Source organism: Papaver somniferum, chromosome 2, assembly GCF_003573695.1.
Source record: "Papaver somniferum cultivar HN1 chromosome 2, ASM357369v1, whole genome shotgun sequence".
Taxonomy (NCBI): Eukaryota; Viridiplantae; Streptophyta; class Magnoliopsida; order Ranunculales; family Papaveraceae; genus Papaver; species Papaver somniferum.
In genome coordinates, this window is record NC_039359.1 from 100,479,523 (window position 1) to 100,502,345 (window position 22,823).

Here is a 22,823-nt window from a genome sequence, read left to right on the forward strand (position 1 = left end):
ATGCTATGCAGGAATAGGGAGCTCAGAACAAGCAGAATGTATGGATTTTCTCGAGGAGATTAAATGAGGAGTTGAGCTAAGGCATTCACATATTGTTTTCCAAACAGATCTGCAAGGAATCGACAACTACATCAACTGCTCTTCACCATCTATTGCATGGGAGAATGAAGACATTCTTTTAGATGCCATTGATAGTTTAAAAGACATCCCACAATGGGAATGTAAGTTTGTGTCTAGGAAATGTAATAAACCTGCTGACAAATTAGCAAAATATAGCAGGATGAATGGTATTACCAGGGAGTGGCATACTGAGCCACCTAGCGTCATTGAGAGATATCTCTTGTCAGACATTGATTCACTTTCTTAGTTAATACATTTTATTTAGCATCAAAAAAAAATCATAAAAACTTGTTTCGACCAATAAAAAATCAAGATTTCCTCACCGTTCAACGTGAGAGCTTTTATTTTTCTAGGCTTTTCAGGGCCGGCTTTGACGCCCGTCAACTTGTGCTCCTGCACAAGGTAAATTTATAAAATCTAACATGGGCTTGTATTTGGATGGCCCAATCATTTGTTTTGGTAGTTCTAAATTGATGTACTCAGTCCAAGTAGAGTTCACTCGGTTAGTTGGATTGTCCAGTCCAGCATGCTAGTGTAAATCGATTGGACTCACTATTAGTCTGATCTAATTAAGCATCTAACGTGATATAACGAATGATTTGGGAACCTGTATGGTTACAAGTGTGTTTTATAAATGATTATGCATAATTGATATTTGATAATTGTTTGTCCCATATGCACACCGATAGAGTGTAGTATCCTACTGATATTATTCAATCGATTGGAGAGTTTTTCTTTTATTTGAGGTTTCTTTTCATGGGATCTTAGCTATTTCTTGTTTTAATGTGGGTATTACAGAACTACCAAGAGTGGCATAATTTCTAAAGTGAAGAGTAGCTGGCTGGTGACCATGTACGTCAATATGTTTCCGGATGAAACTTAGTTTTAAGATTTTTCTCCTCGGGAAGTAGTTAAAATATTTACGTTTTCGTTTGTGATGCAAAACTACCCTACATCTCATATATCTAAGAGGCCTTTTATTTCAGATGTTTCAACTACTCTACAATTTGACCATGTAATGAAGTTCTGGGTGATAAATTCCTTTATTCAGTGTTATAAAACAGCTTTTATTAAGAAATCATTTAATGTACATGTATGGAAAATGTTTTTCTTTGCATTGATCAAAGGGCGTTCGAAGCTTTTTCGCACAAGGTCATCAGAATGTCAGAGGCGTCCCTGAGGCCTTTAAGATGTAAATGAGTGTTTTCGTTAGTATGAAGAGTTCTAACTACATCCCGGAAGATTATTGCTGTAAAAACAACAATACCGCAGAATTGATTTCCGTCAAATTAGTCAAACACTGTAGTAAAATTCATTTCCTATTTATTTATCGAATGATTTTTAAAATCTAGAAATTCGTAACCTACCATTTTTTGCGACTATTCTAACACCCACATTCAAGAGGAAAAACTATAGAGAAAAATGAAATTCTTAACTGAAATATTACTGGAAACAAAACATGAAAATCCTCGGTGCTAAAATATTTGTATTGGTAGTGCAGGAGAATTTTCCTGCCATAAAGAGAAGTGGAGAACAACTAATTGACAAGCCCCACTGTTTGTTGTTTTGCACTTCAACTCCAATCATGAAGAGAATTGAGAGTATATTGAATTATGTCGTAGTGCAAGATTTTCTTAAGGGTTTGTGAACACATAAATCACGATGGCATCCACGTGTTCACAAACAATGTTCGCATACAATCATTCATTCTAGAACTGAAACTATTATGCGTAAAGTTACAAAGGGACGATGACTCATCGACTCATAGCCATCGGGCTCGTCCTTGTCTAGTCATATGGTAATGAAATAGATAATCGCATGGTAGAATAAATAATAAGTCGAAGCATAAACATAAAGACATAATATAAAGTGTTGAATGTAAATGAGACGGTGATTTACATGGTTCAGCACTAAGGCCTACATCCACGGGGGTTGTTTTCACTATGTAGTTGGGAGTTACAAAGATAGTCAAATGACTTTATCTGAAATACGAAGTTAGAAGGGAAAAGGAAATTCATACTTAGTATTCCTATTTCTCTCTCTCCTATGTTTACTAAGAATTGGTCGACCCCTTCTCTCTTGGTGGAGAAGGGTATTTATAGAGTTGATACATGGGGTCCACTGTCAGGGACAATTATAACCTTATCTTCTCGTTCTTTGTTCCGATGCCGCAAGTGTCTTCGTTCCTAACCGATGCCCCCGACGGTTATGCTTGATGACGATGAACCACCTCGTTCTCTTCCATAGATCGATTGACACGTACCCTATGCCTAAGGTATTTAATGCGGGTGGTTGGGGTGGTCTGCACACGTCAGACAGATGTCTGATGCCCCTGTCATGTCTTCATTAGTGGAGCTAATCTTAGCCGTTGGTCTTGGGTCTGCCTTAAGATGAGATAAAGCAGATCTTTGAGTGCTCTTCAGTACTTCGCGGTGGCTCGTTCCTTCAGTGCTCCCTGATTCTCAGCCATTGGATCAGTTCAAGGATGACCACGTACAACTGTTAGACGTTCCTTGGATGTTGGTATGTGGCATCGTATCTTGATGCCCTTAGCCGTGTATCCTCCAAGTGTATCTCCTTGTACACGTGGCGAGTGATGAATTGTGTGTATACAATTTTCCCCTTTTCTTCTGATTTGGATGTTTAGTCAAAATTGGAAGAAAACCGTCTTTTCCAATTCTTCATCTCTTCGTAATAACTTCCCTAGAAATAAGGGCACGTTTACCACTATCAGCATTAACTCCTTCTTGAGTCATGGGACGATTTTAACTTTTTGGATGCTATAAGTAGGAGGGAAGGTGTTGGTGAAATAAATTTTATTCCTTCTTCATTCCCTTGTCAGTTCATCCTCTGAACTTTTTTCTCCTTCTTCTTCTTTGTTCTTCAGTCATTAATTCCTACTAGTTTAGTTTACATACGTCTAGAGTTTTTGGTTGTTACTGTTCGCTTGGTGTTCACGGGTCATTTGCGTTTTCATCGAGACGTTCCTGATTGAGGTATGAGATTGTCTTTACTTTGATTTTGATTGACTGTTAATCTTCTGCTGCTGTGTTCTTGGTTTCGTGATGAAGAATAAATATACCAAAGTATATATACTTGCCCTTTTCTTTATCACGAAGCCTGGGGACTCCCTTTTGGTGATTTTACCTCGTTTTCCATGTCCATAAATAATTCGGGGTTTTTTGTTTTGCGATTTTTAGAATTTTTGAGTGATATTCTTGATGAGCTTGTAAAAGTTGCCAAACCCTAATCTTTTGATATATTTCCTTCTCTGTTTTAACCTTTATTTTGTTTCTATGCCCCTTCATAGATATGGATGATCGTCATCGGGTTCCCTATCAAACTCCGTCGTCAAGCCCCTACGGATCCCCACATAGAAGTCCTGATATATCTCCGTTAAAGGGTGGTCCGCCAAGGTCTTCGCAGCCAGATCCGCGAGCCCAGAAATTTCCATCATCTTCGGAAGGTTTTTATTACGAAGAAAGGAGATCCACCGAAGGGGTCTCGGTGTGCGGTTAACCGTCCAGTGGCTAACCACTCTTCTCTCCGTGATGACCCAAAGGGTGTGCCGCAACCTTCTGCCCAGCGTGTTGATCCAAAGGGTGTTCAACAACCTTCTCCCCAACGTGTTGATCTGAAGGGTATGCAAAAACTTTCTCCTCAGCGTGTTGAGCCATTAAATGTTCGTCCTCTTCAATCCCTGTCGCCTCAGGCGTCGATGCAGTCGAGACTTAGAGCTTCGCTATCCATTCCTCTGGTGAATGAGTCTTTTTCAAAATCTACGATGCCCCCAGCGGACCTTCCAAGGAACCCACCGGTCAAAAGAAAAGGCTTTGATCTAAGTCCTCCAAAAGCGAAGAAGCCATTGTTGAACGAACCCGATGACTCTAACGTTGCTCCAATGATACAAAGTATTTCAGTGGGGAAGAAGAAGGTCACTTTCAAGCATGTGGACCTCGAAGTGTTCAAAAAGAAGCATGGCCTTGAATTTTTTGATATCAATTTCTTTGCTCCAGATGACGATCTTTCCTATGATATGATTGTGAACTATAAGTACGATGAGTTTCACTTGCTGACTACTATAGGATCCTTCGAGGCGGGTCTGATGTTGCCCTTGTATAAGTCGGGTGATTCATTTTACTATGACGTTCTGGCTGATCGTGAAGGTTCCACCCACAATACTCATTGTGATTCAGTGGTGCAGCTAAGTGGGAATTATCTTCGGACCTTGAGGGAGTGTTATCTTCGTAGTCATGGTGAAACGACGATGACCTGCTATACTCACGATCCCGCCGAGAGAGACTTGTATACTCTTGCAAACTTTAATGCCTCCTTTGGGGATTATGTCAACAGTAGGAACTGCAAGCCTTGGAGTGTAGGTCTTCGTTCAGTTCCTTCTTCTCGTGGTGAAGTTCGTCTCTTAAGTGAGGTGAGTGATTCAAAGCTTCGTTACGTTCCTGGTACCGAAGGGACTTCTCAGCAGAAACTCTTTCATAATTGTGAAAATCTCAAACGTGATCATGACTATGAGTGGCATGCCACCGTTATTGAAGTTGTCGATCCTTGGGCTTACGACTGGGTACCTGGTCCGCGGGGCTGGCGTCCTACAGCTGATAGTCAACCTCGTGATAGCGCTCCTGCTTGTTATGGTGACTTCTTCCCCTGGTGGTTGAACTTCGATGGCATGAGTTTCGGATATGCCATTGACACTGCTGACGAATATGAAAGCTCCGATGTTGTCCTTCCTCCGAAGAGTAATGCCGCTGCTAAGGTATGGTCCCTTATGTTGCCCCTTTTCTTCTTAGTTTAAGGTAAATAGGCATCGTTTTGATGTGTTGAGTGTTATATCCTTAGGCAAAGAAGAAAAGAGAAGATTGGCGCGGTTCAGTCTTCTACTGCCCCTGCGGAGGAGGCCGACTTTCAGGATGAGGTTAACAGCCCCGTGAATGATGAAAATTTTGAGGACGAAGAGGAGGTTACCGATGACGAGGAACGAATAGAGACTTCCCCTCCTAATCATGAGAAGGATGCAAGCAACGACAGTGGTACCCACGAAGAGAGAGTTACGCCTGACATTTCAATAAACGATCCCCATATTGGATCGATGCAAGACCAGGGGAATGGGGATGCTGAGCCTCGGCCAACAAATCCTTCCCCAATTTTTTTTTTGGTATGATTCATTCCGCTGGGGGTCCGATGGATATTAACGCTTCCATGGGACTAGCTGAGGAGTTTTCTTTGCTTTCGCCGAATGATGACTGGGATGTTCTTGGGTACGAAGGTGAGAAAACCATTGGTGGGGTAGGAACCGAGGCTGGTGGAGAAAAGGCAGCTGTAACCAGTGATGAAGAGGTTGTTGGGACCGGTGGCGAAAAAGCAGCTGGTCAAGAGGGAAATTTGGGTGGTGAGGGCGATTAGACGTTAACGAGGAGGCCAATGCCGAGAAGTGTTCCATTGGTCTAGGGGACGCGGATGATATTGGAACTTCCACTGGTCCATCTTCAGAGGGTTTTGATAGAGCTCTGATGCAGGATGGTGATGATGCCACACTGGATTGGCTGATGAAGAAAAATCTGATGTTTGTGCCGAACCCTGCCCCAGTGATACCCGGTGAGAAAAACTACGATGCCTTTACCCTCCAAAGGATGCAGCTGTCGTCTCCCGATGACGTTGCCGAAAGTTGGGAGAAGGAATTGGGAGCTACTTCTACCAGCTTACTGGTCGATCCCCCTTCTTCTGTTGCTGAAATGATGGTTATCGCTAATGGGTACCAGTATGGTTATCCTCAACATCGTATTCTTGAAGTAAGTTATCGTAGGTTCCTTCTTTTATTGCTGACATACCTTTGTATTAATATTTATAATTTTTTCATGATTATCGCAGATAATGAGAAGTGAACATTGCAACAACACTCTGTATTAATTCTTCAAGGCGAAGGCCCTCAAGCTTAAGTCAAAGCTTCGTCATAGGGAAAAGAAAAATAGTTGAACGCTGCTGAAGTGCTTATTGCTGCTAGGGACAAGGAGATATTGGAGTTGAAGGACCGTCTGAAGGGTAAGGAGCAGCTCGGAGCCGAAGAGGAGAAGCTTCGTGTTGAGCTTGCATCGGTTCGTAGTGAGTTGGAGAAGGCCCAAAAAGATGTTTCGTCTTCTAAAAGTTTGTTTTCTTTTCCTAATCTCCTCTTCGTCTCTCCCTTCCATCTTCTTAGTGTGTTGTCTGAGTCTCCCCGCCCTATATTCAGCGGGTGACACCAGAGAATTGATATGGCTTTGGAATGAGAGGACTCGGAAAACTACTCGGATTAGAGAATTAGTTGAGAAAATTAAACATGAAGCCGATAAATGGAACGCTCGGGCCGATGAGCATAATACCCTAGTAGCTGAGTGGCGAGAAAGGCGGACCCAAATGGTTGATATGCAGAACAGTTACAATACCGACCGTCGTCAGTTTAATGACACTCTGTTGTGGACTCGTGAGAACCTCCGTGTTGATCGTGAAAATGCTACTAGCTTGGAGGCTAAGGTGACACACTTGGAAGAAGAATTACGTCAAGATCGTTCGTCCCATGATCCTGAAGTGAAGGATTATATACAACGGCTTGTTCGGGAGAGAGACGACACCAGAGATGAGGATCATGCCCTTAGTAATGCTTTAACCGCTTCTCGGTCTGATGTTGCTCGTTTAGTGGGTTCTGAAAAAGATCTCGAAGTTAACACGTACATGCTTACTAAGGGCATAGAAGAGATGAATAACGAAGTCAACCACCTTCGCCATTTGGACTCCATGAAGCAGGTAGAGGTTGATGAGTGTCAGTTCGCTCTTACGAATCTTCGGTTGGATTATAAGAAAATTTCAGACGAGTACGATTTTCTTGATGATGCTCGGGACGCTGTATAATGAATATGATATAACTTCGGCTAGAGTCGAAGGTATACATTTATTTGGCTGCGAATAGTTCTGCGGTTCTTGTTTTCTAACCTATTTTTGTCTTCTTTTTCAGAGCTCGAGAGACAGCTTGACCTCGCAAATGAAAGGCTTGAAAAGGCTCAATCTGCCCTAGTACAGCAGCAAGGTCATACCAACTATTACGAAGGGTTGGCCAAGTCTCGGGACGAAGCGACGAAGGAGGTGACTCGTCTGACATCTGCGCTATCACAATCTGAGCTAAAGACCACCGTGATTACTATAAAGCCCTCTACCAGCTTGCCGAGGAGATCAACAAGACTCTGTCTAAAATTGAGCAAGGTCTTAAGAAAGATTATGGTATTGTCAAGGAGTATCCTCGTCGCCCAATGCCCGAGCCCTTAGCTTATTCTTCTGGTCCTTCGTCGGGTGGGAGTGTTCCTTCACCTCAGCAGAAAGATCCCGGTGATAACGCTGGGTCTTCTATGGGGAAGTAGGGTCTCAGTCGCATGTTGTTATCTTCGTTGATTACTTGGCTTCGAGCCAATTTTTGCTATATTTTGTGTTTTTTGCATGACTTCCCGAACTTGTAATCAACTTTCATGGAATAGATCATCGTTTGTTTGAGTATGTACATTACTGATTTTTCTGCATGGTTAATTCAATTACTTTTTTTTAGACAGTTGTTGATGGTGGTTTTTAGCTTAGGGTTAAAATCGTAAAACCGCACATCTGACATAACGTCACTAAGACCATTAGCGCATTTATTAGACCAATCAACATGCCTACGTAAGAATTACCAGGGTACCTTTTTTTTACGTGTCATGTTCCACGGTAGAACCCTTAACATTGACCGACATCATCTATGCCAAACCCTAATTCTTATGCTACCGTGCCAATGGCAAACCACGCCAGCCACGTCTCCACGCCAAGGCATGCCAACCATGCCAGCCGCATCACCTTGCCAGCCACGTCTCCGCGTCAAGGAATGCCAACCATGCCAGCCGTACCACAGTGCCAATGGCAAACCTTGCCAGCCACGTCTCTGCGTCAAGGCATGCCAACCATGCCAGACGCACCACCGTGCCAATGGAAAGCCATGCCAGCCACGTCTCTGCGCCAAGGAATGCCAACCATGCCAGCCACGTCTCCGCGCCAAGGCATGCCAACCATGCCGGCCACACCACATGTTCCAATGGCATGTCGCGCCTAAGCCATGCCATGTCGTCCTTCCCTTCACGGCTGCCAAGACGAAGGCGTGCGACAATCAACGACCACCCTTCCATCTTAGATGCAAATCTCAGTCGTCCAAGGTCACCAATCAACGCATGGTAACCTTTGGCCCAACGCCAAAACCCTAGTTTGGTCGCGCCTAAAACATGCCAAGGCATCCCGACCATGCCACATGTGCCAATGGCATGCTGCGCCAGCCACCTTGCCGCGCCTAAGCCATGCCATGCCGGCCTTCCCTTCACGGCTGCCAAAACGAAGGAGTGCGATAATCAACGACCACCCTTCATCTTAGATGCAAATCTCAGCCGTCCAAGGTCACCAACCAACGCATGGAAACCTTTGGCCCAACGCCAAAACCCTAGTTTGGCCGCGCCTAAAATATTCTAAGGCATGCCGACCATGCCACATGTACCAATGTCATGCCGCGCCTAAGCCATGCCATGTCGGCCTTCCATTCACGGCTGCCAAAACGAAGGCGTGAGACAATCAACGGCCACCCTTCCATCTTAGATGCAAATCTCAGCCGTCCAAGGTTATCAACCAACGCATGGTAACCTTTGGCCCAACGCCCAAACCCTAGTTTGGCCGCGCCTAAAACATGCCAAGGAATGCCAACCATGCCACATGTGCCAATGGCATGCTGCGCCATACACCTTGCCGCGCCTAAGCCATGCCATGCCGTCTTTCCCTTCACGGTTGCCAAACTGAAGGCGTGCGATAATCAATGGCCACCCTTCCATCTTAGATGCAAATCTCAGCCGTCCAAGGTCACCAACCAACGCGTGGTAACCTTTGGCCCAATGCCAAAACCCTAGTTTGTCCGCGCCTAAAACATGCCAAGGCATGCTGACCATGCCACATGTGCCAATGGCATGCCGCGCCTAAGCCATGCCATGCCGGCCTTCCCTCACTGCTTCCAAAACGAAGGCGTGTGACAACCAACGGCCACCCTTCCATCTTAGATGTAAATCTCAGCCGTCCAAGTTCACCAACCAACGAATGGTAACCTTTGGCCCAACGCCAAAACCCTAGTTTGGATACGCTAAAACATGCCAAGGCATGCCGCGCCAGCCACCTTGCCGCGCCTAAGCCATGTCATGCCGGCCTTCCCTTCACGGCTGCCAAAACGAAGGCGTGCGAAAATCAACAGCCACCCTTCCATCTTAGATGCAAATCTCAGCCGTCAAAGGTCACCAACCAACGCATTGTAACCTTTGGGCCAACGCAAAAACCCTAGTTTGGCCGCGCCTAAAACATGCCAGGGCATGCCGACCATGCCACATGTGCCAATGGCATGCCGCGCCAGCCACCTTGCGGCGCCTAAGCCATGCCATGCCGGCCTTCCCCTCACGGCTGCCAAAACGAAGGCGTGCAACAATCAACGACCACCCTTCCATCTTAGATGCTAATCTCAGCCGTCCAAGGTCACCAACCAACGCATGGTAACCTTTGGCCCAACGCCAAAACCCTAGTTTGTTCGCGCCTAAAACATGCCAAGGCATGCCGACCATGCCACATGCGCCAATGGCATGCCGTGCCAGCCACCTTACCGCGCCTAAGCCATGCCATGTCGGCTTTCCCTTCACGGCTGCCCAAACGAAGGCGTGCGACAATCAACGACCACCCTTCCATCTTAGATGCAAATCTCAGCCGTCCAAGGTCACCAACCGACGCATGGTAACCTTTGGACCTAATGCCAAAACCCTAGTTTGGCCGCGCCTAAAACATGCCAAGGTATGTCGACTATGCCACATGTGTCAATGGCATGCCGCGCCAGCCACCTTGTCGCGCCTAAGCCATGCCATGCCGGCCTTCCCTTCACGGATGCCAAAATGAAGGCGTGCAACAATCAATGGCCACCATTCCATCTTAGATGCAAATCTCAGCCGTCCAAGGTCACCAACCAACGCCTGGTAACCTTTGGCCCGATGCCAAAACCCTAGTTTGGCCGCGCCTAAAACATGCCAAGGTATGCCGACCATGCCACATGTGCCAATGGCATGCCGCGCCTAAGCTATACCATGTCGGCCTTCCCTTCACGGCTGCCAAAACGAAGGCGTGCGACAATCAACGACCACCCTTCAATCTTAGATGCAAAATCTCGACCGTCGAAGGTCACCACCGAGCCGGCAAGTCTCATAATCTCAACTTGCCAGACAACAACAACATGCTACATGTTTTCCATGAAAACACTCGAGACATCAACACATGTCACAAACTAGGGGATGCTCATCGGGTATCTGTTTGGCGGTTTACAGTGTGCGGCGTACACTATGCCCATTACAAGACAGTGTCATAAGGATGAGGCGGTTAGTAAATACAGGGAGTAATGGTAAAACTCTTTGTTTTATGGAACATCAATTCCAGACGTTACCAGTAACCACCTCCTCCCATTTACTCATCCGTTTTCCATTTCTTACGAGACCAGAGTACGTTTCACTCCGACTTGTATAAATAGGTCTTATTTTTTCCATCGAACAACAAGTTCTGGTCAGGAGCGTACAACACTCAGCAAAACATTTGCTAGCTTTCCTATCTGTTAGCTTCCCACTTTCTGATACAAGTCGTAAAACAACTATTCTGGTCTCAACACTCTCTTCGCTTCCCTCCTCAAAACCAACCCTTCTCCTTCACTTTGTAACCGAAGCAAGTCTGGAACGGCCATTTCTTGGTTTAGGCCGGATTTGTACAGATTTATCTCTCGAATCTAAAGTACTCCCTTGCAGTACATTGTTTAGGGTTTAAATTTTTTTCTCACCCACACACCCGAAATTACCAAAATCAGCAGAAACCATTTTCACCCTCAAACAATCGGAGACCACAGTGGGAGGTCAATCTCTCGGTTCCAATACCAATTTCAGAATACATTTCTCTAACTCAGGAAGATGGTCGGTTTTAGGGATGAATCCGTGTCCTCAAGTTCCATTCGGGCGAACGACAATGTTCCTTCTCCCAACACAACATCCAACAACGCAATCGACGAAGGAATTCCGAGGATAACCGACTTGGCATGGATTCAGGAGATCCACACCAAGAACATGGATCTGATGAAAGAAGCGATTAACATCATGATGGACTTTCTCATCAATTTAACGGTGGAATTGAACGATCCACTTGCCCCGGAAACTCCAGCACTGGGGACTAACATCCCAGACGATCACTCCCAAGTCAACAGCTTCACTACCAATCAGAAACCAGTAGGCCAGGAAGCGGCCTCACTGGTGGAAAGTTTATGTGAACTCTTACATCTTTCAAGAGATCAATGGATGGAGACGTTCACCGCCATCAATCGAATAGCGTTAAATGCGTCCTTGGTTCCTTCACACTTGGAAACATCAAGAACGCCAGATATGTCCATCAACAATGTCACGTTTATCGACGACGAAATGATGGCATAGGAAGCACATAACGGGGCCCTACACGTCACGACCCGTATCAAGGACGTGGAATTCAAAAGGGCTCTCATCGACACGGGAGCATACTCCAACGTTGTTACCCTCAGGACACTCAGAACGACCAGGGTTTGACCTAACGAAGTCGTGCGACAGCTACTAAAATGACCGATTTCGAAGGCAACCAAACCAGCACATATGGGTACATCAACCCGAATCTATCAGTAGGACCCGTCCAGTAAAAAGTGAGGTTCGAGGTAATCGAAAAGGAACCAGATTACCACATGATACTGGGAAGACCATGGCTCCACGAAAACAGAATTATTTCTTCGACGTATCACCAACGCTTGAAAACCATGCTGAACGGAGAAGTCGTCCGCGTAGCTGCTTCGTTATCTCCATATGCGCCGATCTGCGGCATGGAGATTTTTGAGCCAAGGAAGGGCCCGCAGGCCATAACCAACAAGACTCACCACACCCCACTACCAAAGTGGATGACCATTGAAGGAACCGATGGTCTTGAACCGCTTCACGGAGAAACCCGATCTCACATCACCCCTTCGGAAGAGAGACACGCCGTCCCCCACCTGCCAAACCGGAATTCGTCTCGCACCCATACCAAGCGAGAAAGGGATTTTATCATGGGCCATGATGAAAAAGGGAAAACCGTATATCAGCGCCGTTGTTAGCAATTAACAGGAGATACTACCACACAGTCTCTCCGTCCAATGGAATACAAACGCAGTAATGCACCGCAGGAGAAAGTACCTGATGCACCACGACAGCTACAAGACGGTACCAACTCTACCAGAGACGAACTTGAGGTTGTTAATATCGGGAGTGAAGAATCCTCGCGACCCATCTCGATCAGCTCGACTCTGTGCACAGACGAATGCGTAAAGCTGGTAAACCTTCTCAAGGAATATCAAGACGTATTCGCATGGACATACGAGGAAATGCCTGGCTTGGATGAGAAGCTGGTCACTCATCATTTACACGTGATACCCGGATCCAAACCGGTCAAGCAAACCACGAGACAATTTCGGCATGATGTGGAAGAACAAATTAAGGTAGGAATTAATAAGCTACTAGAGGATGGTTTCATCAAGCCAATTTACCACCCTACTTGGCTGACCAACGTAGTCCCGGTAAAAAAGAAGAACGGCCAGATCAGGTGTTGTGTCGATTTTAGATATTTGAACAAATGTTGTCCTAAAGATGACTTTCCGCTCCCCAACATCGACATGCTGGTAGACACTACCAGTGGACACAATTGTTCTCTTTGATGGATGGATATAACTGCTACAACCAAATAAAGACGTACGAACACGACGCAAGTAAGATGGCTTTTCAAACTCCTCTTGGAAACTTTTACTACACTGCGATGCCTTTCGGTTTGAAAAACGCTGGTGCCACATACCAACGTGCCATGACCACCATTTTTCATGATATAATGCACAAGCAAGTCGAAGATTATGTAGATGACATAGTGGACAAGTCAAAAACTCGGGCAACCCATGCAGAGATTTTACGGTAAGTGTTTGAAAGATGTCGCGAGTATAAACTAAAGATGAACCCGTTGAAATGTGATTTTGGTGTCTCTTAGGGAAAGTTCATAGGTTTCCAGCTGACTGCCGAGGGAATTAAAGTTGACCCAGTCAAAACACAAGCTATCCTCACGATGGCACCACCACGAACTGTGAAAGAACTCTAGAGTTTCATGGGTAAAATAAACTAAATTCGCCGCTTCATACCAGGATTGTCTCAACTCGTTGCTTCTTTTACTTCCTTGCTGAGGAAAGGAGCAAGCTTCGTCTGGACTACACTACAACAGGAGGCGTTCGGAAGATTCAGCAAACGTTATTTTCCCCAGCCATCATGAAATCTCCCGTACAAGGAAGACCGCTACACCTCTACACTGCTTTTAGTGACACTGCTGTTGGAGCTCTCCTTGCCCAAGAAGATGACGAAGGGATTGAGCATCCCATTTACTACTTCAGTCGAACTTTAAAAGATGCTGAACTCAGATATCCCAAAGCGGAAAAAGCGTGCTTAGCTTTGGTTCACTCCATACAGAAATTCAGGCATTACTTACTTTCTAATAAAGTGGTGCTGATATCTAAGTCCGATCCTATGAAGTTCCTCCTCTCAAAACTGACCCTGATAGGATGGCCGACCAAATGGCTTCTCCAAATGTCAAAGTTCGACATAACATGCACTTCCCCGAGAGCCATCAAAGGGCAAGCAGTTGCGGATTTACTGGCATCATTTCCGGGAGAGAGCACCATGACACTACACGAGAACCTCCCTGGAGACTTTCCAGAAATCTCTTTCATCCAAGAAAAAACGTGGATACTATTATTCGATGGCTCTACTACCCCTAACAACGGCACTGGAAGAGCAGGTGTGGTTCTAGTATCCCCAGCTGGTGAAGTCTCCTCGCACTTCTTCAATCTATATTTCCCCTGCACCAACAATTCAGCAGAATATGAATCCTTTCTCATCGGACTGTCCTTGGCTAAACGAGCTGGAGCCACACGTCTGGAAATAAGAGGGGATTCTAAATTACTTGTCAACCAGGTGAACGGAGTATATGCACTAAAGGAAGTAACCTTGGCCCCATACAGAGCCGAGGCACAAAAACTACTAAACTACTTCGCCGACGCGACCATAACACATATTGGGCGCAGCGGCAACCGACACGCTGATTGCCTAGCCATGGCAGCATCGAAACTGCAATTTAAAGGTTTTGAGGAAACCCTGACAGTAAAGAGATGAACCGTGGATTCAACATGGCTTTCACAACCCGAAGAGGATGAAGCCGGCGACTGGAGAACACCAATTATCCAAGAGCTTAACAGCTCGCTTTCCCAGGGAAAGGTCAGTCTCAAAAACTTACAAAATTTCTTCATGCTCCGAGGGGTGTTGTACCATCGAAACCCAGACGGTTCCTTTTCAAGATGTCTCGGAGAGGGAGAAGCACAACAACAACTCAACCGCGTCCATGTTGAAGTATGCGGGAAAACATTAGTGGTAACACTCTATCGCCGTTTGCAACGCCTTGGCTACTACTGGCCAGATATGGAGGCTCAATCTCAGTTACTTCAAAGACCCTGTTCTAACTGTCAAGCGCCGCCGCATCAATTAGAAGTTTTCAATATTGGTCACGCTGGGGAATGGAAGGAGCCATACACCCGTTACCTTCATGACGATATGCTCCCCACCAATAAGAAGGAGGCGGTCAAGATAAAACAAAGGTCCGAGAGATTCGTATTCCACGAAGGAATCTTATATCGTAAAAGCTTTGGAGGAAGTTTGCTACGACGTTTGAACGAAGCAGAAATCCCAATCATGTTGAAAGATATACACGAAGGCGAACATCAAGGAAAACGGAAATTATTCCTTTAGATACACGAGAAATACTACTGGCCAACTATGGATGATGATGCAGATGTTTTCGTCCAGAGGTGCAAAAAATGCCAAATTCACGGAAACCTTATCCATGTACCATCAACTCCCCTACATTCAATAAGCAGTCTGTGGCCGTTTTACAGCTGGGGACTCGACATCATTGGAAAGATCAAGCTGCCGTCCTCAAAGCATCATGAGTACATAATAACAACAACCGAATATTTCACCAAATGGGTCGAAGCCATACCTTTACGAGGGATTAATGGATCCACAATCGCGTCATTCATTAAGGAGTACATTATCTGTCGATTTGGCGTGCCTAAACACATCATCACCGACAACGGCACTCCTTTCGTAAACAAGCAAGTATGGGAATTACTCGAAGAATATGGAATTAGGCAAGTTTTCTCCACCATGTACTACCCCCAAGGGAACGGACCGGATGAGAGTACCAACAAAACTCTGTTCTGAATCCTCAGTCGGACAGTGCACGATAATCCTCGAACATGGCACGAGCAACTGCCAATGGCACTCCGGGCGTATCGGACATCACCAAGAAGTTCCATTGGTGCCTCTTCCTACTTCCTCGTTTACGGCGCAGACGCCATCCTACCAACAGAAGTTAAATCCCATCAACTAGGATTGCCGAAGCAAGTGGAGTTCGATGGGATGAAGCTGAAGCATTGAGCGCCAGAGTAGCATAATTGGACACTATAGATTCCAGAAGATCCAAGGCAGAAGAGCACGCACGAGCATACAGAAATGGGGTTTGCAGAGCATATAACAAAACAGTGAAGCCTCGGTTTTTTCAAGTGGGAGATTTGGTACTGAAGACTACCAAACACATCCAACAAGACGCGTCCGCAGCAAAATTGTCCGCAAAGTGGGAAGGGCCTTATATAGTCACGAAGGCATACAACAGTGGGTACTACAAGGTCATTAAAGAAGACAGGAAAATTGGAAGCAGTCATCAACAGAAAGTGGCTTAAAGCATACTATGCCTGACCACCACCTCGCGCCCCGCCATATCACAAACACGGATAGCCAAGCATCTTTCCACTTTTCTTCCACATCTCAATTATCAAGTTCTTTTCCTTTGTTTGATTGAAGCGAATCAATAAAATTCTCTTATTCTTTCAACAAAAAAAAACCGATGCAAAAAAAAAAGAGGAGGAAAAAACATGCTCAATACTCAGAAAGAAACCAAACATCTCGCAACTACATAACACAGAAAATCCCATCCAAAAGATTGTAATCCCTCAAAAGCATCATCTTTAACCGGCTTTGATACCTTTCAGTCCTACTCTTCAAGTTTTGGATTGACTCTTCCACCTTCTGTGACTCTATGGCCAGAGCTTTCTCCTCTTCCAGAATAGCTTTCGTTGTAGGAACCACTCCAGCAAGAATACCGGCTTTGTCGACCTTCACAATATTAAGACGATGTCGCAGCCAGCTAACGCTGAACTTCAGGGATTCACAGGTAGACACCATGTTCTCCCACTTTTGAATAGTTGGTTCCGCGACAGCACGTATAGACATACTTTCCATTTCGGCGACCATTGGAAAGAGACAATTTACCGTGGAAACTAAAGCAGACAAACAATGTTGCACCACACTCCTGGTGGCAATGTGGCCATATATCCTCCATATATTTGTGTAAAGAGTCACAAATTCTTTCCGCACCAGAAACCCATCGACATTTCGGTAATTAGAGGAGAGACACCTCATGTGGGTTCCGAACGAAAAACCTGCATTGGGATACTCATGACAAGAAATTCCTAAGTCGACGTTCTCCAGATTTGCAGCGGTTGGTGGTATCGGGGTCGAAGAAAAAGGGGTAACCAAATCATCATCAATGATGGTGACGCATGCTCCGACAGGATATTTCTACACAGAAGAAAAAACTTTTGTTATTCATCAGTAAACAATGAAACATCTGTCGGTCGACGAAAACATACCGGTATAATCTTCTTGACTCGAGTGACCCGGATGGGGGAATTATTGCAAGAGTCAGGATTCACGCGTTTGACTAGAGGATCTAGCTGGATCGAGGATGATTCACTTCTGATTTACATGATGAAGAGACATGGACTCAACAAGAGGAAATCTCTGTTGTAAAACGGGGAAGACGATGCCGCTTATCCGGCATAAATACCGTGGAAACCCTAAAGGAAGAAAGAGAAACAGAGGCTGAGTAAACATAACGTGATTGCATCACGACCGGGAAATCAGCCTTGAACGAAACCCCTCACCAAAACCCTAATGAAAGCCAAACAAAGGAGACACGAGGGTGTGATACGTTGGCATTTGAATAAGGAAAGGATTTCTTATTTGAACTACGTGTGGAAAGAGGCAACCAGGCACACAATGGCAAGCTTCACGGTATCAACACGCCACGCAAACGCCCAAGCCACGCCATGCCGACGCCCAAGTCACGTCGTGCCAACATCGGTGCTAAGTCTGCGCTAACATCTCCCTTCCAAACCACACCAACACCAACAACTCGCCAAGACAGATTCTCAGTGTTCCCTAACCCATCCAAGACGACGCATGACCAGACTAAGCCGACGATCTTCATCTCACCACCTCACGGTCTACACCACAAGTAGAATCTATACAAGGCCGCCGAACACGAGAATCACCAAACTCTCATACCTCTCGAAAAAGGTTAGTCGGGCCTTCTTGACCATCTTTTCATTTACGACTTGTCGCTTAGATTTTTGTCCTCGCCTGTCACCATCTTATGCTTACCTCACAACAATGCTCCCGTTCCGAGCTAAGCAGGGGACTTAATGTTGATGGTGGTTTTTAGCTTAGGGTTAAAATTGTAAAACCGCACATCGAACATGACGTCACTATGACCATTAGCGCATTTATTAGACCAATCAGCATGCGTACGTAAGAATTACTAGGGTACCTTTTTTTTATGTGTCATGTTACACTGCAGAACCCTTAACATTGATCGACATCATCCATGCCAAACCCTAATTCTCATGCTACCGTGCCAATGGAAAACCACTCCAGCCACGTCTCCGCGCCAAGGCATTCCAACCATGCTAGCCGCATCTCTGTGCCAATGAAAAACCTTGCCATCCACGTCTCCGCGCCAAGGCATGCCAACCATGCCAGACGCACCACCGTGCCAATGGAAAACCTTGCCAGCCGCACCACTGTGCCAATGACAAACCTTGCCAGTCACGTCTCCGTGTCAAGGCCTGCCAACCATGCCAGCCGCACCACCGTGCCAATGGCAAGCCATGCCATCCACGTCTCCGCGCTAAGGCATGCCAACCTTGCCAGCCGCACCACATGTGCCAATGGCAAGCCGCGCCATCCACTTTGCCGCACCTAAGCCATGCCATGCCATGCCGGCCTTCTATTCACGGCTGCCAAAACGAAGGCGTGCGAAAATCAATGACCACCCTTCCATCTTAGATGCAAATCTCAACCGTCCAAGGTCACCAATCAATGCATGGTAACCTTTGGCCTAACGCCAAAACCCTAGTTAGGCCGCGCCTAAAACATGCCAAGGCATGCCGACCATGCCACATGTGCCAATGACATGCCGCGCTAGCCACCTTGCAGCGCCTAAGCCATGCCATGACGGCCTTCCCTTCACGGATGCCAAAACGAAGGCGTGCGACAATCAACGACCACCCTTCCATCTTAGATGCAAATCTCGGCCTTCCAAGGTCACCAACCAACGCATGGTAACCTTTGGCCCAACGCAAAAAACCTAGTTTGGCCGCGGCTAAAACATGCCAAGGCATGCCGACCATGCCACATGTGCCAATGGCATGCTGCGCCAGCCACCTTGATGGCCCTAAGCCATGCCATGCCGTCCTTCCATTCACGACTGTCAAAATGAAGGCGTTCGACAATCAACGGCCACCCTTCCATCTTAGATGCAAATCTCAGCCGTCCAAGGTCACCAACCAACGCATGGTGACCTTTGGCCCAACGTCAAAACCCTAGTTTGGCCGTGCCTAAAACATGCCAAGGCATGCCGACCATGCCACATGTGCCAATGGCATGCCGCGCCAGCCACCTTGACGCGCCTAAGCCATGCCATGCCGCCCTTCCCTTCACGGCTGCCAAAACGAAGGCGTGCGACAAAAACTTGGTGGGCCCGGAAAAGCGTATAAAATTGAAGCGAAATGAAACGGGCCTACAGTAATACCGCAAGTGCACGGTCGTCGGTTGTAGCTCGTGCAAGTACGGGTCGATCCACAGAGACTGGGTGTGTTTTGTAGTGTTTAGCTATTTTGGGCTTTAATTTGCTATTGGGATTTGGTAACTTCTAGGCACAGTGGGCTTGGCTTTGGTTTTGGAATGGTCTTGGATTCAGTTGGCTTTGATGAATTTCTTTGGGCCTGAGTTCTTTGGGAATGAACTGGGCCTTTGGCTTTTGAACCTTAAGAGTGAACTGGGTTTAGTTGGCTGGGCCTTAGGCTTGAACAGAAGAACAGTGGGCTTTTATAATGACTGGACTGGGCTTGTGCTGTGAGCCAAGCTCAGTTGCAACAGCAGCAGTGGCTGTAGCACATGGCAAGAGAAGTGGAGTGGCAGCAACAGCTGCAGAAACTCAGATGCAGGAGGCAGCAGCAAGGGAGAAGTTGAAGTAGCAGGAGAAAATAGCAAACAAAATGAAGGACAAGTGAAAGTAAAACAGTGGCAGTGAAGGAATGAGGAAAAGTGACAGTGCAATGAAACTAAACAAGAACAATGGAAGTAAACCAAGGCCTAAGCCAAGGGCAGGGGTGTGAAGAAGACAGTGAAGTAAAAAAAAGGAAGGAAAAAAAAAAGCAAAGCCAAGGCAATGGCTTTAGGCATTCATCTAGAGTGGGAAGAGAACCAGCTTGCTCACAGTCACTAGTGAGCACTAGTTTCTCCCCACTGCTCAATCAACTCAATGCTCTAAGGCTCTAACCTAGCATTGACACACAACAATAAACTAATCCTAACATTTGAGAAGCTAACAGTTGACAAAACAAGAGAGATGAAAGAACACTAGGATGTTGAATCCACCATTAACCTAAGGGATATTCTACTCACAGCTAAAATAGTTACCAAAGTACTAATTGTCTGATTAAAGTACAACTAGTCTAAGGGCTTAACAACATTGGACATGAGCTGCACATGATGAAGACTATCTTATTGATTCATGGTTTCATCTAGTCCTAGCATTTGAGGTTTAGAACATACATACCAAGAACATTAGAGAACAGGAAAACATAAATAGTGAACAAAAGATGAACAATGAAGGAACAAACATCACAAACATCACATTAACAACAGCTTAACATGAACAACAATTTGAACAGAACACATACATGATTAAACAGGAACAGTGCATGAAACAGCACAAATTGAAGAGACTCAAAAAAAAACATTAACAGAACATAACAGTTCTGGACACTGGCTGCTAACCTAGCATGATCCAATTTCACACCCAACACCTTCTATTTATACAAGCAAGCAAAAACCTAAAAATCCCCAAAATATCAGAGAATTAGGGTTTCACCAAAAAGTGAAATTGACTCACCTAACCTACTGATAACAGCCCTCATACGTCGACCCATGCCTCTTATTCTTCTCCTGATGCAACCCATGCCTTCAATTTCTCTTTCTAGCTCGACATATTTCACTAATCTCTCCTCTAGGGTTTCTGAAAAGGAAGAGAGAATGGTGAAATAGGTAGGTAGAAGGGTAGGATGATGATGGGTTTTGATTGGTGAGAGCCATGATGGCTTTTGGTGGTTGTGGCAGAGGTATGGTGGCGGAATGGGTGTTGCAGAGAGGAGGTGGAGAGAAAGAGAAGAAGAAGAAGGAAATGAAAGAGAAGTCGATAGATTTTAGGGTATAGGGTTAGGTTGCTAGTGTGTGAGGCGGGATATCGAAGTTCGATGTTGGCGAATATGAGTCACTGGATGCGAAGCTGGTAGGTGAATCGGATGGCTACCCCTGAAGAGGCTGGTAGCGACCGTCGGATGTCTTGATACAACGAAGTTAACGGCGAAGATCGAGGTTAGGTGTTGTAGTGTTAAGCGGAAGTATCGAGATTTGATGCGCAGGCAAAGATGCGACCGTAGGATCTAAATGTGATCTAATCTGAAGGCTTGGAATTTAGGTACTATGGTGTTTTGCAGGGACTTCAGATTTTGATGAACGATGAAGAAGCGACCATTGGATGATGAGATGGATCCGATCTAACGGCTGAGAATGGAGGCGGGTATGGATATAGAAAATGGGTTTGGGTAAGGGTTTTGGGCCTTGGGTATGCCAAGCCCATATCTTCTTTAAGAACAATTCTTCCTTATTGAGCCCATTCCTAGCTTTTTGGACGTGCGCTCCATTCTTTGCGGCTTCCTTGCGTAATTTCTTCCGGATTTTCACTACTTTTCTGCTCTTTTCCGCTCCGCAAGTCATCCAGACTTTATTTATTACCTAAAAATGAAAAATTAAGTAAGAAAAATATTTATTCTTGAAAACAATGAAAATACAGAATATGGGATAAAATGTAGAATTACTGCACAAAAGATGAGTTAAAATGCCAACTAAAAGGGATAAATATATACAATATTTGGCACTCATCACATGTGCCAATGGCATGCCACGCCAGCCACCTTGCCGCGCCTAAGCCATGCCATGCCGTCCTTCCCTTCACGGCTGCCAAAACGAAGGAGTGCGACAATCAACGACCACCCTTCCATCTTAGATGCAAATCTCAGCCGTCCAAGGTCACCAACTAAAGCATGGTAACTTTTGGCCCAACACCAAAACCCTAGTTTGGTCGCGCCTAAAACATGCCAAGGCATGCCGACCATGCCACATGTGCCAATGGCATGCCGCGCCAGCCACCTTGCCGCACCTAAGCCATGCCATGCCGGCCTTCCCTTCACAGCTGCCAAAACGAAGGAATGCGACAATCAACGACCACCCTTCCATCTTAGATGCAAATCTCAGCCGTCCAAGGTCACCAAAAAACGCATGGTAACCTTTGACCCAACGCCAAAACCCTAGTTTGGCCGCGCCTAAAACATGCCAAGGCATGCCGACCATGCCACATGTGCCAATGGCATGCCACGCCTAAGCCATGCCATGTCGGCCTTCCCTTCATGGCTGCCAAAACGAAGGCGTGCGACAATCGACGACCACCCTTCCATCTTAGACGCAAATCCCAGCCGTCCAAGGTCACCAACCGACGCATGGTAACCTTTGGCCCAACGCCAAAACCCTAGTTTGGCCGCGCCTAAAACATGCCAAGGCATGCCGACCATACCACATGCGCCAATGGTATGCCGCGCTAGCCACCTTGTCGCGCCTAAGCCATGCCATGCCAGCCTTCCCTTCACGGCTGCCAAAATGAAGGCGTGCGACAATCAACGACCACCCTTCCATCTTAGATGAAAATCTTAGCCGTCCAAGGTCACCAACTAATGCATGGTAACCTTTGTCCCAACGCCAAAACCCTAGTTTGGCCGTGCCTAAAATATGCCAAGGCATGCCGACCATGCCACATGTGCCAATAGCATGCCGAGCCAGCCACCTTGCCGCGCCTAAGCTATGCCATGCTGGCCTCCCCTTCACGGCTGCCAAAACGAAGACGTGCGACAATCAACGACCACCCTTCCATCTTAGATGCAAAATATCGACTGTCGAAGGTCACCACCGAACCGGCAAGTCTCCCAATCTCAACTTGCCAGACAACAACAACATGCTACATGTTTTCCATGAAAACGCTCGAGACATCAACACATGTCA